The sequence below is a fragment of the Tursiops truncatus genome, chromosome 4, assembly GCF_011762595.2.
Source record: "Tursiops truncatus isolate mTurTru1 chromosome 4, mTurTru1.mat.Y, whole genome shotgun sequence".
Taxonomy (NCBI): domain Eukaryota; kingdom Metazoa; phylum Chordata; class Mammalia; order Artiodactyla; family Delphinidae; genus Tursiops; species Tursiops truncatus.
In genome coordinates, this window is record NC_047037.1 from 128790981 (window position 1) to 128809252 (window position 18272).

Below are 18272 nucleotides of genomic sequence, written 5' to 3' on the forward strand. Positions count from 1 at the left end.
TTCTTTTTTATGGCTGAGTAGTATTCCATTGTTTATGTGTACCACATCTTCTTAATCCATTCCTCTGTTGATGGACACTTAGGTTACTTCCACATCTTGGCAATTGTAAATAATGCTGCTATGAACATTGGGGTGCATGTATCTTTTTGAATTAGTGTTTTCAGTATTTTTTTTTTTTTTTTTGGATATATAAACCCAGGAGTGGAATTGCTGGGTCGTATGGTAGTTCTATTTTTAGTTTTTTGAGAAACCTCCATACTGTTTTCCACAGTGGCTGCACCAATTTACATTCTCACCAACAATGTATGAGAGTTCCCTTTTTCCACATTCTTGCCAACATTTGTTTTTTGTGTTCTTTTTGATGATAGCCATTCTGACAGTGTGAGGTGATATCTCATTGTGGTTTTGATTTTTATTCCCCTGATGATTAACGATGTTGAACATCTTTTCATGTGCTTGTTGGCCATTTGTATATCTTCCTGGGAAAAATGTCTATTTATGGTTCTGTCCATTTTTGTTTTCAGGTAAAAAATACGTTTTCCTTTTAATTGACACAGTTTCCTCTCTCGGCGCTACTTTGGTAATGATTAGGTCCCCACCCTTCAAGAACATTGCATCTGAACAGGCTGAGACAGAGCCAGTGTGAACACAGGCCCCCAACCAGGGCTTTTGGAATAACAAGAAGAGCAAAAACTAGCCTTTCTCTTCACTTACAAAGGGTCATTCAGAGGGTCCAAAGCTCTGCTTTCCAAACTAGAAAACCTGGAGCTCAATGCAAAATTGGAAAGCAAAATGTATCAGAAATGAAGCATAGTGCTTCCTCAGATACTCAAGTTCTGATCATCCCTCCTCTTCTACAAGAAATAGTCCCACTCCAACATTTTTAAAGAAAGATGTTTTGTTTCTGTTTCACTTTCCAACTGGGTGTAAAATCTACTAAAAGGGATACAATGAATAAAATAAATCAGCTCACTCACAAGAGACACTCCCAGATAATGATTTTTTGGTTGCTGAGATTATTCAGCATATTATTTCAAAGTGGCAAAATTCAGGACAATCTGAGAAAAGAATTCAAAAGTGGCAGCTACATTTGCTGATATGTCCATGTGAGACACACAGACACACAACCCCATTTTTCAGTGTATGTGTCAAGGGGCCAAGACCCCGATCAGCACAATAAGTTATTTTGTACATTACAGTGCACAGAAAAACAGAAGGAAAGACACTTTCTCAGAGAGGTTCATATTGCTCTGAAGGAGGCTGGAGCCCAGCACCCCAGAGCCATCATTAGCTGGACCCCTCCTCTTCTATGGTTGCAGTGGCCTCAGAGGCAGCTGTTTCCTCTAAACGATCCCCTGGCTTCTCCTTTTCCTTCTGGAAATAGAGGTCCGGGTACTTCTGCATGCACCCCTGCATGGCCCGGAACTGGTCTACACAGTCTGACCCCTTGACATCCTCCATGCTGTAGAGGAATCAGGAAAAGGCCACCTTGAAACGTTTCCCACACGGACCACTGGCCATCCGCCCAAGGCATGGGCAGTTCCAGTTGATATCTCCATTTGGCAGGATCAGTCTCTTCTCCTCATACAGATCATTGGGGTCTGTATGAGGAGAAGAGACCCCAGCTCCAATTGGCCACCAGCTCCAATCTGCTTGGAGTTTCATAGTCTTCTTTGGTGACAAATATGATTCAATCCTTCCCTTTCTGCTGGCAGTAGATCATGGTGCAGGCTGGTGCTTTGACCGCACAGCAATGGCGGTGGTGGCCTCCAGGTTCTGTCCATTTTTAAATCAGGTTGTTTTTTTTGATATTGAGTTGTACGAGCTCTTTATATATTTTGGATATTAACCTCTTATTAGTCATATCATTTGCAAGTATTTTCTCCCATTTAGTAGGCTGTCTTTTCGTTTTGCTGATGGTTTCCTTTTCTGTGCAAGAACTTTTAAGTTTAATTAGGTCCAATTTATTTATTTTCTCTTTTGTTTCCTTTGCCTTAGGAGAGAAATCCAAAAAAATATTGCTATGATTTATGTCAAAAAGTGTTCTGCCTATGTTGTCTTCTAGGAATTTTATGGTTTCAGGTCTTTAAACCATTTTGAATCTATTTTTGTATATGGTGTGAGGAAATGTTCTAATTTCACTCCTTTACATGTATCTGTCTAGTTTTCTCAGCACCATTACTTGAAGAGTCTGTCTTTTCTCTATTTTACGTTCTGTCTCCTTTGCTGCAGATTAATTGACGATAAGAGCATACGTTTATTTCTGGGATCTCTATTCTGTTACATTGATCTATGTGTCTGTTTTTGTGACAGTAACATGCTGTTTTGATTACTGTGCCTTTGTAGTATAGTCTGAAGTAAGGGATCATGATACCTCCAGTTGTGTTCTTTTTTCTCGAGATTGCTTTGGCAATTCAGGGTCTTTTGTGTTTCCATATATATTTTAGGATTATCTGTCCTAGTTCTGTGAAAAATGTCATGGGTATTTTGATAGGTATTGTGTTATTTTTGTAGATTGCTTTGGTTAGTGTGGACACTAACAATATCAGTTCTTCCAATCCATGAACATGGGCTATTTTTCCATTTCTTTGGATCATCTTCAATTTCCTTCATCAATGTTTTATAGTTTTCAGAGTTAAGGTCTTCCATCTCCTTGGAACATTTATTCCCAGGTGTTTTATTCTTTTTGATGTGATTTTAAATGGGATTGTTTCTTGCTTTCTATTTATGATTGTTCATTATTAGTGTATAGAAAAGCAATAGCTTTCTATGTATTAATCTTGTACCCTAAAACTTTACTGAATTCATTTATTAGCTCTAATAGTCCTTTGGTGTAAATTTTAGGGTTTTCTACATATAGTATCATGTCATCTGTAAATAGTGATAGTTTTACTTCTTCCCTTCCAATTTGGATGCGTTTTACTTCTTTTTCTGGTCTGATTGCTGTGACTAAGACTTCCAATACTATGTTAAATAGAACTGGTGAGAGTGGGCATGTGTGGTTTGTTCTTGACTTTGGATAAAAAGCTTTCAGCTTTTCATTGTTGAGTATGATGTCAGCTGTGCGTTTGTCATAAATGGCCTTTATTATTTTGATATATGTTGCCTCTATATCAACTTTGATAAGAGTTTTTATCATGAATGGATGTTGAATTTTTCTGCATCTATTGAGAAGATCATGTGATTTTTATCCTTCCTCTTGTTAATGTGGTGTATCACACTGATTGATTTGTGACTGTTGATCCATTCTTGTATCCCTAGAATGTATCCCTTGTATCCCACTTGATCATGGTGCATAATCCTTTTTATATACTGTTGAATTTGGTTTGCTAATGTTTTGTTGAAGAGTTTTGCATCTATATTTGTCAGAGATATTGACCAGTAATTTTCTTTTTGTGTAGTGTCTTTGTTTGATTTTGGTATTATGCTAATGGTGGCCTTGTAGAATGAATTTGGGAGTGTTACCTCTTCTTCAATTTTTTGCAATATTTTGAGAAGGATAGGTATTATCCCTTCTCTACATGTTTATTAGAATTCCCCTGTGAATCTGTCCACTCCTGGACTTTTGTTTGCTGGGAATTTTTATTATTATTATAAATTCAATTTCATTGCTAGTTTTTGGTTTGTTCAAGTTGTCTATTTCTTCCTGATTCATTCTTGGAAGGTTGTATGTTTCTAGAAATTTGTCCATTTCTTCTAGGTTGACCAGTTCATTGGCATATAACTGTTTGTAGTATTCTTTTATGTTTTTTTTTGGTATCTCTGTGATACCAGTTATTATTTCTCCTCTTTCATTTCTCATTTTGTTTATCTGTGTCCTCTCTTTTTTTCTTGATGACTTTAGCTAAAAGTTTATTAATTTTATCTTTCCAAGAAAACAGCTCCTGGCTTTATCTTTTCTATTTTTTTTAGTCTCTAATTTATTTCCTCTCTGATTGTTATTATTTCCTTCTTTATGCTTACTTTGTGCTTTATTTGTTCTTCTATTTCTAATTCCTTTAGATGGTAAGTTAGGTTGTTTGACATTTTTCTTGTTTCTTAGGGGCAGACCTCTATCCTTGTAAACTTCCCTCTTAGAATTACTTTTGCTATGTTTCATAGGTTTTGGAAAGTTGTGTTTCCATTTTTATTTGCCTCAAGGTATTTTCTGATTTTATCTTTGATTTCTTCATTGAGGGGTTTTTAGTAACATGTTTAATCTCTTCATTTTGTGTTTTTCCCATTCTTCTTGTAATTGATTTCTAGTTTCATACTGCTGTGATTAGAAAAAATACTTGATATAATTTCTGTCATCTTAAATTTGTTGAGACTTGTTTTGTGACCTAACATGTGATTTATCCTAGAGGACACCCCACATGCACTTGAAAAGAATGTGTATTCTGCTGTTTTTGGATGGAATGTCCTATAGATATATATTAAGTTCAACTGAACTAATGTGTCGTTTAAAACTATTATTTCTTTGTTGATTTTCTGTTGGATGATTTGTCCATTGATGTAAGTGAGGTGTTAAAGTCCCCTATTAATATTGTAATATTGTCAATTTCTCCCTTTATGTCTGTTACTATTTGCTTTATATATTTACATACTTCTGTATTATGTGTATAATACAGAATTTTTTTGTATATTTGTTAATGAGTGTTATATCTGTTAATGAGTGTTATATCCTCTTCCTTTATTGTTAATGAGTGTTATATCCTCTTCCTTTATTGATCCTTTTATCATTATATAATGCCCTTCTTTGTCTTTTGTTACAGAATTCATTTTAAAGTCTGTTTTGCCTGATATAGTATTGCGACCCCTGCTTTCTTGTCATTTCCATTTGCATGAAATATCTTATTCCATCCCTTCATTTTCAGTCTGTATGTGTCTTTAGCTCTGGAGAGGGTCTTATGTAAGAAGCATATAGGTAGGTCTTGTTTTTGTTTTTTTTTTTTAATCCAATTAGCCAGCCTATGCCTTTGATTGGATAATTTAGTCCACTAGCATTTGGTAGGTATGTACTTATTGCCATTTTGTTACTTGTTTTCTGATTCCCATCTCAATTTTAAGAGGATTGTTCTTAAGCTCAGTATATAACTGCTTTTATATCATTTTGGTTATTTTTAAAATAATGTACTTAGAACTAAAATATGCTTCTTATAGAAAATTTAGAGAATAAAGACTCACATAAAGATGAAAATGAAAATCACCTGTATTCTCCCCACTCAGAAGTACCCTTTAAACATTTTGTTGAGTTTCCTTCTATTTTTTTTCTCTTAGGTACATCATTAAACTTCCATGGTCTGCCATTATAATCACCCCCTCACATGTAGTCTCAACCCCTCTACTACTCTTACCTTCATCACACATGTCTAGTAAAACCTCAACCCCCCCCCCCCATCTTCTCTGCACCTGTGTCTGAGTAGCTGAATGTTACTGGAGAATATATAACTGAATTGATGTTTCCTTAATTTGATTATCTAAAATCACAACTTGCACATACTACGACCCAGAAACCCACTTATATTTCCCAGAATGATTTTATATGTTCTCCTCAAACCACCCACAACTCCTCCCTATTTTACCCTCACTCAGCTGTTGACCTTGCCTCATACTTAAGTGAAATAAAAGCCTTCAGATGATAACTCTAAAATTTCTAATGCAAACTTAACAAAGACTACCCTCATCAGCAGTTATCTTCACTTTTTCCCTTCTGTCATTATGGAGAGCCCTTTCTTCATCTTAGCCAATTCCAGGCCCTCCCTTATCCTATGGATCCAGTGCTCTTTGACCTTTAAAAACACTTCACTTTGGTTATCCACTCTCCTTTTATCAAATTTTCCATTCTTCACCGTATCAGTTTTGTAACCATATTCTAATTTTCCAACTTTATCTTAGAAACAACACCAAAAACAAACAATCAAACCTTAGTTCCATAGCTCCCTGAAGATTGGTTTCACTCATTTCCCCATTATCCTGCATAACCAAACTTCTCAAGAGTTGTTAAATGTATTAGTTCCACCTCCTTAACTTTTCTTTAATCCATTCTAATATGGTTTCCACATTGCCCCACGACTATACTGAAATTTCTTGTCTCAGGATCACTGACAATGGTCACACAGCCATTTGCAATCTACACATCTCTGTCCTCTTATCCACCCTTTGAACATTTGATGGGATTGGCCATTTACTTCCTGAAACACTCTCTTCTCTTGGCTATCATTACACTATTGTTTCCTAGTTTTCCAAATGCACTGGCTTATTACATCAGTTTCCTTTTCCAGCTGGCTCCTACACCTCCTCTGAAGTATTGGCAGTCCTCTGGTTTAAGTTGTGGATCCTCTTCTCTTCTTTTGCTTTTTCTCCCTGAGTGATCCTATTAATTCCCAGTCTTTAAAAAATCAGTATGACTAAAGACTCCAAAGTTTATATCTCCAACCTAGATAATTTTTTTTCTGAGCACCATTACAATTTTGCTTACCTGATAGCTCAACCTGTATGTCTTACAGACACTTAAATCATATACATCTAAGATAAAACTTCTCATTTCTCTTCTGAAAGTGAATCCCTCCCCTATCTGTTCTATCCAAATAAATGGCACATTATCCTTTAGTTGCTCAATTCAGAAACCTGAGTCAGTCCTGATTTTCTTTTCCCATAACCCTTATCCAAAGCATTGGTATCTTCACTTGATTCTACTCCCCAAAATATCTTGACTCTGTCTTTTCTCCATCTTCTTGGCTCCTGGTCATAGCCCATCCTTCACAGACTATGTTGACATCTCTTTGATGTCTCTCTGATTCCACATTTGCTCCTCTACAATCCATTTCCACATCACAAGCAAGAGTGATCATCTTCTAGAACATAAATTAAACATTCCTTAAAAACTGTAAGTGGCTTTTCATTATACTTGTAACAAATTCAAACTCTTTACAAGAGGTGGATGGCTCTATAGATCTACCACATTTGTCTCTGCTGATCTCTCCAACCTCAGGCTGCACTACTCCATCACTACACCAAAGCCACTCTTTTTCAAATACATCCACATCTTTCCCACCTTAGGATGTTCATACATGCTGTTCCCGCTGTTCTTTTCTCTCTACTGTTGCCTTGTTTGACTTCTTGTCTGTTGGAAATCAACTTAAATATTGTCTTTTCTGCAGATACCTTTTCTATCCAGTCTAACTAAAGTAGGTAGAATTTCTATTCCATCCATCTGTGAGTGAAGTGATCTGAATATCTTCACTGTAATGAATGTACCCATTATGAAATTCCTCTAGTAATACGTGATCTAGTGCTCTCCCAGTCTACCCTTGAACTCTCTACTTCCCACTGAAGCTCATTCCATGGTTAATAATTCTAATTACCAGAAAGTTTTAGCTTAATGGCATATAAATTTGTCTCCATGTAACTTCCACTCACTATTCCTGTTTCCATCCCCTGCAACCAAACAGAGTGAGATGTCTCAGTCCACCCCATGAGTCTTCCAGGTATTTGGTCATCAAGTTGCCCTCGGGGCTCCTCCAGGCCAAATGTTATCAGTTGGGTTTGGACTTAGAGTTTGAGTGACTTGAGGCTGATTGGCCACAACCAGGATTCCTGCAGACTTCCTCCCTTCATTTTTCCCTGTGCCTCTGGGCCAAGTGTACATAGTTGAGATCATTTCACAGCCCCTTCTCTCTAAATAATGACTTCTTTAGGCATAAGGCTGCTCCTATTATTATTGTCCATAGAATACCTGTTCTTTAAATGTCAGCATAGTACTTGTGCTATATGTATATTAATTAACTTTAATCCACACAATATCCTTGGATGGTAGGTACTAGTTTGAAACATATGAAATTGTCATTTTTATTGTTTAAAAATGGTTGAATATCAGCGACTTCAAATGGTGCATTTATTATTAATCTGATTTTATAGATGAGAAAAGCAGAGCCTTGCACATGTGATATATCCTGTTCAAGGCCACAAAGCCAAGAGCAGGGTGAGGTCTACCCCTACATCAGTCCAGCTCAAGAGGTGGCTCATTTGCTGCATGTGCTGCTTCTTTATGTATCACCTTGCCATTGCAGATGGGAGGATTCAAGGTAAAGACAGAGGCCACAGTCTTTTGTAATGCAGCATGGCAGAGTGGAAAGGAAACATTTGAGATAGTTGTATATTTGCTAAATACGTATATTCCAGCACTTATTATTTGTGTGGACTTGAGAAAGTTACCGAACCTCCCAGAAACCCAATGAGTGTATCTCTAAAATTGGGTTATTAATATTTAACTTGCAGTGCTTGTACGAGGATTCAGTGAGTTGACGTTCTATCAAGCTCCCACCCAATACCTTCCTGTTGCCTGGCATATCGTGCTGTATGGTCTCAGCCCACTCACCCTCTCTTTCTCCTACATCAAGGGACTGCTAACTTCTCCCTAAAAGGCCAATAGTAAATATCTCAGGCTTTGTTAGCCAAGAGGAAATATCCTCATCTCTTTAAGAACCTGTTCTCATTAAAAAGCTATAGTTATCTGACCACTTTGAAAAATGTAAAAGCTATTCTTAGCTCACAGGCCATACCAAAACAGGTAGGTCAGGGGGCTGGAGTTTGCCAGCCCCTACAGTAGCTGATTATTATGTAGTTTCTTCTCTCTTCTCAAGTCTCCAGCAGCTTCTAACTCATGCTCACTCTCAATGATTACATTGCTTCTTCTTTCATTGAGAAAATAGAAGCAATCAGAAAAGATGTAGCAGCAGTTCCCCTTGCCTTATTTATTGTGCCTGAATTCCCCTCCTTGTCCCTATAGCTAAGGGTCTCTCTGGGCTCCTGACACAATATAGCCCTTCTGCTTGTGCACTTAATTCCATTGTCTCATACTCTCAGGAACATTGCTCTAACAATTCTCCCCTAGCTCCTTCAAAGCACTAACATTTCTTCCTCCATTGAATCATTCCCATCAGTGAGCAAACATGCTGTGATTTTTCCCATCTTAAGAAAGCTCTCCCTCGACCCCACTTCCTCCTGCGCTTACCACTCATTCCCCATTTCTTGCAGTAAAACTCTATGAATGAATTAGCTTTCTAGGCTAACTCTAATTGCTCTTTTCCCATTCTTTCTTCACTATCACCCCATCAGTAATGAACTCCAGGTCGTTTACATGAATGAGCAGTTCTCAGTCCTCATCTAGTCTGATTTATCAGCAGCGTTTGCCACAGGATCATTCCTTTCTCCCTGAAACCCTCCTTCATGTGCCTTGTTGGGTACTAGACTCTACTTCTTTCCCTCCTGAATCACTGCTGCTTCTTCTCAGATTCTTTGCTGTTCATCTTTATCTCAGGGATGAGTCCTTAGATCTCTCCTATTTTCTGTCTACATTCTGTCTTGTAATGATCTTATATAGCCTTAGAGCTTTATCTGTACGTTATGACTTCAGTATGTATATTTCCACCCTAGGCCATTTCCTGAACTCCAGGTTTTTATATCTGACTGCCCATTTAACATCTCTACTCTGATATCTAATTGGTGTCTCAAACTCACCATGAGTTTGAGCTCCTGATATCCCCCATCAACAAAATAGCCTTCTCTTCTAGTCTTTCTCATTTATGTAAACTGCAATTCCATTCTTTCAGTCACTCAGGCTAAAAACCTTAGCTTTATCCTCTTTAAAATTTTTTTAATCAACTTTTTGAGTGTAATTTATGCCCAGTAAACTTTGCCCATTTCAAGTGTACAATTCAATGAATTTTGACTGATGTATATACCAGGAAATCACTGCCACAATCAATATACAGAACATTTCTCTCTCTCTTTGTCACCCATTCCTCTCTTTTCCCCTGTCCCCTAAAGAGCACTGGTCTGCTTTCTGTCACTGTGGGGTTACTTTACATTTTCTACAATTTTATATAAATAGAATTCTACAATGTGTACTTTTTGGTGTCTGTGTCTTTTACTTAGAATAAACATTTTGAGATCCATTTTTGTCGTGTGTGTTGGTAGTTCACTTCTTTTTGTTGTGATTCATGTTCCCTTATATGGATAATTGTTTATGTCTTCTCCAAGTGATGGACATTTGGGTTGTGTCCAGTTTTTGGCTATTCTGAATAAAGCTGCTATGTACATTCAGTAGAGGTCTTTGTTCAGACATTTGATTTCAGTTTTCTTGAGTAAATCACTTAGGTACAGAATGTCCAGGTAGAATGGTAGGTGTATTGGGTAACTTTTAAAGAAACTGTCAAACAGTGTTCCAAGGTAGTTGTGCCATTTCATATTCCCACCAGCAGTGTATTAAAGTATGAGTTCCTGCACATCCTTGTCTGGCTACATCTTCAACTGCTCTCTTTTTCTCGCATCCAATCTGAAATTCCATCTATTAGGAAATCCTGTTGCCCAAATCTTCAAAATACACCTAGAATCCTATTCCTTCTCATCCTACTACTGCCACCATTTTGGTAGAAGACAGTCTCACTGGGTGTTTTCAATGGCTTTCTGCTTATGCCCTTCAGTGTGTTCAAAACACAGCACTTGAAATACACTTGTTAAGTATAAGCAGTTTCTATCACTCCACTGTTTAAACCCTTGGTGGCTGCCCTTCTCAGAGCAAATGCCAAGGGTATTATAGTGGCCCATTTACCTCTTCTCGATCTGTCCATTCCTAATGCCCTTGACTTTCCATGCTCCCACTTTTCCTTCTCTCCTTTCCTTCTCTCAATGCTACCTTGAGTACACCAAGTTTGCTCCCATCTCAGGGCCTTTGCACAGGCTGTTTTCTGGTCCCTTTCTTTCTCAGATACATATATGACTCCCATCTTCACTTCCTTCAGATCTTTACTCCAAAAACCCTTTCTCTATGAGGCTTTCCTTGATTCTCCCATTTAAAATTGCACCCATCCCACTCCTTAGTCCATGTTCCTACCTTATTTCTGCCATCGCGCTTATCACCATTTGGTAGTCAATATACATTTGCTGACCCTCATCTATGTGCCAATGACTCTTCTAGGCACTTGAGAGGCAGTGTTAAATGAAACAGTCAAAAATCTCTATCATCCTGGAGTTTTCACATACTTTATTAATTTATCTTGCTTCTCAATCATCTCCCATCCACAAGAATAAAAGCTCTGTGATAACAGGGATTATGTCTGTTTTGTTTAATGCTGTCTCACTACTGCCCAGAAAAATGCTGGCAAATAGTAGGATTTCAACAAATACCAGCTGTTGTCTTTTAATTTCATTTTTCCAAATAAAAAAGCAAACTCTGGTCCAAGCTTTATTAATGTAGAATAGATTACTGCAGTGTCCTACTTTGGACTTTGAGGGAATCTGCAGCCTGTGAAAATTGAAGACACAATTGAATTGCTAATTAAAAAATGGAACCAGTTCAATTCTGTAATCCTCTAAGAGTGGGTTTTAAACTCTGAAGTAGTATTAATCTAATTTTCTAGACTGCTTATCAGGAAAACTCCATTTCTCTGCAGACAGCCTCTTCCAAGACCTTTGGGTTGATGAGCAGCTGCCTGAGTGTTGAGCAATGAGGTGGGCTGTTCTGCAGATTTCCCCTTCTTTAGAAATGTGCCTTTTAACACGTTGTCTGGATTAATGTTTCCCAAAGTGTGTTCTCTTGACCACCTGCATTAGCACTGATCAACTCCAACCACTGAATCAGGATCTCTAAGGGTAGGATTCTGAAATCTTCCTTCTTTACAAACTCCTGATGTAGTTGGCTATTTGAAGTTTGAAATTATTTTTTTTTAAATTTGTCTGGGTTAGGACAACTGGGTCTAGGAGGATTGAACCACTGTAATTGAAGGCAGTATGGCAAGGATCCTCAGCAGGTGGATTGAGATGTTCAGGTGAGGGTTGGAAGATTTGATTGAAGCCAAAGGTTAGTAGTTTTAGTTTTGCCCTTGTTATGGGTTGAATGGTACCCCCCCCCCAAAAAAATAAAGTCCCAACTCCCAGTACCTCAGAATGTTACCTGGTTTGAAAATATAGTTGTTGCAGATATAACTAGTTAAGATGAGGTCCTACTGGGATAGGTTGTATCCCTAATCCAATTTGATTAATGTCCTTACAAAAAGAACTCCATGTAAAGACAGGGACACAGGAAAAATGCTATGTGAAGATGAAGGATCAGATGTTGCATCTACAAGCCAAGGGACACCAAAGATTGTCAGCAAACCACGAGAAGCTAGGGAAAGGCAAGGATGGATTCCTCTACAGGTTTCAGAGGGACCATGACCCTGCCAACACCTTGATTTTGGACTTCGAGCCTCCAGAAATGAGCGACAATAAGTTTCTCTTGTTTTCAGTCTCCCAGTTTGTGGTACATTGTTTTGGCAGCCCTAGGGAACAAACATTGCCCTTGTCCTTCAGTTATTTATCAAACAACTAAAAATATATTATTGAGGTGGGATTATAGATAAAAGAAGAAGAGGCCAGAGTGACAACTTCAGGGACTTCTAGAACTCAGGGAATTTTAAATGTAGGCTTGAAATTTTTCTAAAGGATAGACAGTCCAACGGAAGAATAAGGAAGCTAGAAAAATGTTCACCCCTACATGAAAGCTGATGTATGACAGAAATGGCATTGTTAGAAAGTGAGAAAGAGGTCAGCTAGTATATAGGGGTAGGAAATTTGGTTATCCATATACAAAAATAAAATTAGATTCCTACTTCATATAATAACAACAACAATAATAATAGTAATCACTTAAATGCATTTAGTAGGTACTGTTCTAAGAGGTTTTTGTATATCCTAGTTGCAACTTCACACTTATCTATCAATAGATGCTACTATTTTTATACCCATTTTACAGATTAAGAAACTAGGGCATGTAGAGGTTAAGTGACAGGCTAAAATGTGATGGAGGTGAGATGTGAACTCAGGCAGTCTGGCTTCAGACTCCATGCTTTCAATCACTATGCCATACTAGTTCACACTTCATAAAGAAATCGAGTCAAGGTATATTAAAAATTTGACAGTGAAAATAAAACCAAAAAAATTTAGAAGAAAACAAAGAATATCTTTACGGCTTCTAGCATGAAATAAATAAAACAGGAAAAATACAAATTATAAAAAATATGGATGGCATATACTACAATAAAAACTTTGTTCATCAAAAGACATCATAATAAGAATGAAAAAGAAATATTTGCAGCACGTATAATCAACAGAGGATTAAAATGCCGTGTATGTAAGAAATTCTGCACATCAATAAGAAAAGGACAAACAACACAATAAAAAACGAGGTCCATAAAAAACACACACAGCAACATGGAACCTCACAGATGAGGAAACATAAATGACTAATAATCACTTGAAAAGATGATTATAATTTCACACCTATCATATTTGCAGAAATTTAAAAAACCTGCCAACACTATATTGTGATAAGGATATAAAGCAATGGCAATTCCTGTACACAGCAGGAGGAATGTAAATTGGTGTAGCCACTTTGGAGGTCAGTTTTACAATATTTAGTAAAGTTGAAGATTCCCTCACCTTATAACTCAGCAGTCCAAAGGAATATACTCCAGGGCAACTTGCCCATATAGTCAAGGAGACAAGAGACATGTTCACAGCAAAATAGTTTGTAATAGCAAATGCTTAGAAACCACCTAAGTTGTCAACAGAAAAGTGAATTAACTCATGGTGGTGTATTTATATAATGGACTACTATGCAGCACTGAAAATTAATAAACTAGAGCCAAATATATTTATAGGAGAACTTTATAAACATAATGATGTCTTGAGAAAAGAAAATCACAGAATGTGTAAAAGTTAAAAGCATAAGCAAATCTTATAAATGTTAAAAATATATAAAGGTTAACAAATTTAAAAAAAGAGTATATAAAGGTTAAAACATACAACACAATACAAAAATTGTTAAGGGCTACATAGAGACAGAATAAAAATACAACAACAACAAAAAGATTGGAAAAGACAAACCCTAAATTCAGGACAGTGTTTACCTTTAGAATGAAGGTATATTTGTAATGAGTAAACAAAGGGCATTAAATCTAATGGATTAGTACTATTTTATCTCTTAAAGTAGGGGTGGGTGCATAGGGACTTATTTGTTATTTCCTTTTCTATGTCTTAAATATTGCAAAAATAAATTTTTTAAAAAGAAAAAGATCATCTGGCAGCTATTGAGAGCTATAAGAAGCAAGCAAGTCATCTGAATGTCAAATGTTGGGGCTACAAGTCAGAAGAGGCAGGAAGTGGCCACAGTCTTTGCTTCCTCTGACTCCCCCTCACTCTTGCTCTCTTATTCCAGAATGGTGGTCAGAAAAGAGAAACACTGGAAAAATGTCTTTTTTCTTTTTTCTGAGGTCCAGGCTCTTCATATTTTGGTCCCTTCCTCTTGGTTGGATAGGGCACTGTTTGGGTAAAGAGCATTCTTTTTGGCATGAGTACTGCTTTTTCGCAGAGTCGCTGTGGTTTCTAGTCTTTTGTGTTTGACAAGCTCTTTTTGATTTAATGTTTTCTAGTGTGCCTTTGATTAACATGCTCTAAGTAAGCAAAGTCTCTCACAAATAAAGTGTGACTGACGTACAGCTAATATTCCTCCTCCACAACACCAAAGTGTCTTCTAGACAAGCAATAAATAAGAATCAAAGAGCTTGGTGTCTGGTGCCTCTGGAGGGCCTTATAGCATATCTCTGGGAATCCATTTGGTCTCAACCAAGAGGAAAAGCTGAAAAGAGGGACGTGTATTTCACACAAATTAATAATCTTGGCATTTCCTATGCTCTTCTATTCAGCAATGTCAACAGAAAATATCATTTTGGCTGTAGGTGTTGTCACTTAACACTTTGCCACAGTGAGTTTTGCCCAAGTATTTTAGTATAACGGGTAGAACAAATCTGAGTGCAGGTATTACTCTTTTTGTATTATTTCAATGATGTTGTTCCCTTACCAGCACCGTGGGTGCTTTCTTATTTGCAAAGGACCAATGGGGAGGAATAAAATGCAGCCAGTCAACCGCTTTGTTTACATGAATTCAGAAGGATCCAACCTAGAAGACTCTTTCAAAAACTGGAAAAACAAAATCAATGCTTTCTCTCCCTTGAAAACTTACATTTCATAATAATCATTATTTTGGTCACAGTGGCAGGGAATTATCTTCCAGAGAATTTAGTATTTTTTATTGTTGTAGGGATTTTTTTGTTTGGTTTTGCCAATTGCTGTTCGTTTAAATTTGGTCCGCCTACTGAAATTGAATCTGGAGCTGAAGAATTGAAAGATTTTAATAACATTCTTAAAATACATGGCTTTATAAAGTGGTAATAGGAGGGAGGTATTGCCTGGATATGGTAGTATTTGGCTCAAGGGACAGGTGTGATCTGAATACTCTCCTTGTCTGCAGGAATATTCCTCTATAAAAGATGTGATTAGGATGGGCATGGGTGGGAGGACTTTCCCCTGGAACCCTGTTTATTGTGCATAAAAGATGGCTTAGGCACCATTTAAAGCCTTCGTCCGGTTATTAAATCTTGTGATGCTGGAATGGTGAATTTTATCACCTGGTTATCCATCTTCTAACAGCATCCAAAAACATTTTGCCAGACATATGACTGGATTTCTCCAGTAAATAATTTGTACTTTGCAGTCATCTGAATGAGAAGCGCTTTCCTATAGTATTATTTAATTCTTAGAAGCATATTTATTTTCCTAGATCACGTGCATTTGGTTACTTAGCAAAGAATGAATGAAAAAGTCCTTGTTAGGTGCGGTCTGTAAAAGTAGATGTGACAGTCTTGTTCACACTCTTTATTAATATATAAAACAATGCCTGCCACATAATACACGCTCTTTACCCACTGAAAGAAAAGAAGAATGAATGAATGAATAGATGACAGATTGAATATGGGACTTTAACTGTTATGTTCTTCATAGTCATTCTTCTAACATTACAGAATACCAGTCCTGTATTCTATAACTAGAATGAGATATGAAGAGCAGTAGGAAGTACCTAGAAAATAGAAAAGAAGGCAGCAGCTGGGAAGCACGGGCGGGTCAAAGGCCTCTAATCGTCTTGTGTTTTATATCCACAAGATTAAAGATTCCTTCTGAGTTTTGATTAAGGATGCATAGTTACAAGATTAATCGGTGAGTCAAATTAGAAAAGGTTTAACTTCAATCTCAGAATTAATCAAAGCTCCCCCTGCCACCCCCTCGCTCACATTAAGCTGTCTTTACAACAGGGGATTAGAGAAAACCATCTAAGACTTTGCGTCCCCGGGCTCTCTGTTACCTCTTCTGTACAGCTGTCCTCATTCAGATCACAAACAATTCTCTTGTCAAGAATCAAAGCTCATTTCCCCTTGAAGTTTCTGTTTATACCCAGGCCTGAATCTATTCTAGTGCCTCTGCACATATTTATTTATTTTGGTGACCTGCAGTGTCCTGTATCATGCACTCGTCTTATGCATTGTCACGAAACATATTAAAACTTAGTACACTTGTCTGTGTCCAAAACACCTCCTTAATCATTCCAGTAATTATGCAAACACTCCCATGGGACTGGCTATAAACATGTCCTTCCCTTCCCGAGGAGACTTCTGACTCTCTCCTTGGAAGCCACGCCAAAGGAGTGTGGGCAGAATGCACAATTAATAACTCCACTGAGAAGAGGTTAATGTGGTCATGAGGCACCCAAGAAATAAAACTGCCATTGCTTTATTAAAGGTTGTAATTCAGGCACAGGCTTGCATGGTAACAATAAAACAATTTTAAAGAAATAAATAAAAGGACCAGAAAGAAAAATGTGGATTTTAACTGTGCCTGGATTCTAGATTTTGCAAATATATTTTCTTGACTGATGAACAATAAGAGCCATTGCCCTTTAAATGTGTCACTGGTTGCAAGAAAATGTAAAAGTCCAAGGAAATTCTATAGAGACTTTGCTACTTATGGCTCAAAACCTGCCCCCAAATTTCCTAAGGACATCGAACTCTTGACGGTCCATATTTGATATGGTCCTACCTCTTCAAGGGGTAAGATATCATGCTTAATCATGTAAGTTTTCCTTTCCCCTCTGTGGGAGGGGACCATGAGTTCAGAGAATCAGGGTCATTTAAAAAGGCCTATATCATCCCTCCACCCTTTTTCTGACTTACTTAGTACCAAAGAAGATGAGGAGAAATGTAAAGAGTCAGACCTTAGGTTCTTACATAAGGTTCAAAAACACAAAAGAGAACTCATGATCGGGTCCTGATGTACAATCTCACAAAATGGAAAATGTCAGATATAAAGATAATGGGACTCCATTTAGTGCTAACGTGAACTCTTTAGGGAGCCTGGGATAAGGGAGAGCCATAGACTCTGACATGTGGCAGCCAACACTGGCTGTTTATAACTGAATGAAGGAATGGATGCTTTGGATTGCCTGACCTCAAATCATTGAGATAGCATTTTTATTTCAAAATGTCTGCAGGGCATGATGGGAGGATCCCTGAGAAACTAATGATATAGCCCTTCCAACCTCTAAGTTTGGAATGTAGAAAGAAAAATCCTCAGGCATCTGGGAATGGGGATTAGTGGAGAAGGCCTTTATGGACAAGTAGAAAATAGTGGGCTTTATCTTTTAAACCACCTAGTCAATGGAGAATTTTGGACAGAGGAATAATGGGATAGAAGTGGTGTCTAAAAAATATGGATTTGGGTACAATATAACTTGAAGGATATCTGGGAAAGAGGCTAGTTCAGAATATTTTTTTCAGTAATCTGTCTGAGAACATGAAATACTATTGGTGTGTTGGATGAGCTCAACAAGGAGAGAAATAAGAGACTTTATTTTTCTTCATCTATTGTATTCAAGCATACTCTGTCCAATCCTCTCCCCTTACCCTTGGATGAAATCTGGGCAAGATCTCATAGCTTTCTTGTCCTTTTGCCTCATTGGACAAGAGTCCCATTCTACTGTCCAGTCTTAAACAGTTCAGTCCAGTCTTAACAAAAACTTCAGCTCCATATCCAGTTCTGAGGTTCTCTCCTTCCCCCCAGCTCAGGTTTGACCTATCATCTAAGGTAGGGGTGCAGTCTTTCCCTTTTCTATTCCTTTCTTTTTTTCTCTTTTTCCTACCTCCTGCTACTGGCTCCTCCAGGATTAGAGCATGGGAAAGAAGGGGTTAGAATGAAAGGGAGAAAGAGATTTTTACCTACTTCATGTTATTTGTAGGTGTCTTCTGGCTGTTAATGACTTGTGTGGCAGACCTCCAAATTCTGGCTCATCTGTGGGGTGCTGTGTGGTCTGTTGTGTGTTCCATGTGGACTCTGAATTGTGTGGCAAGAAATTTCTTCTATGG

The 18272-nt window shown here is 37.5% G+C and overlaps 1 long non-coding RNA gene and 1 pseudogene across 6 annotated transcripts in view; one reads left to right on the forward strand and one right to left on the reverse strand.

The window, feature by feature from the left end:
• Positions 1 to 18272, forward strand: part of LOC109547908 (uncharacterized) — a 57281-nt gene that overhangs the window by 21467 nt on the left and 17542 nt on the right. The window lies entirely within an intron of this gene.
• On the reverse strand, positions 1288 to 1723 carry LOC117312183 (mitochondrial intermembrane space import and assembly protein 40 pseudogene; annotated as a pseudogene).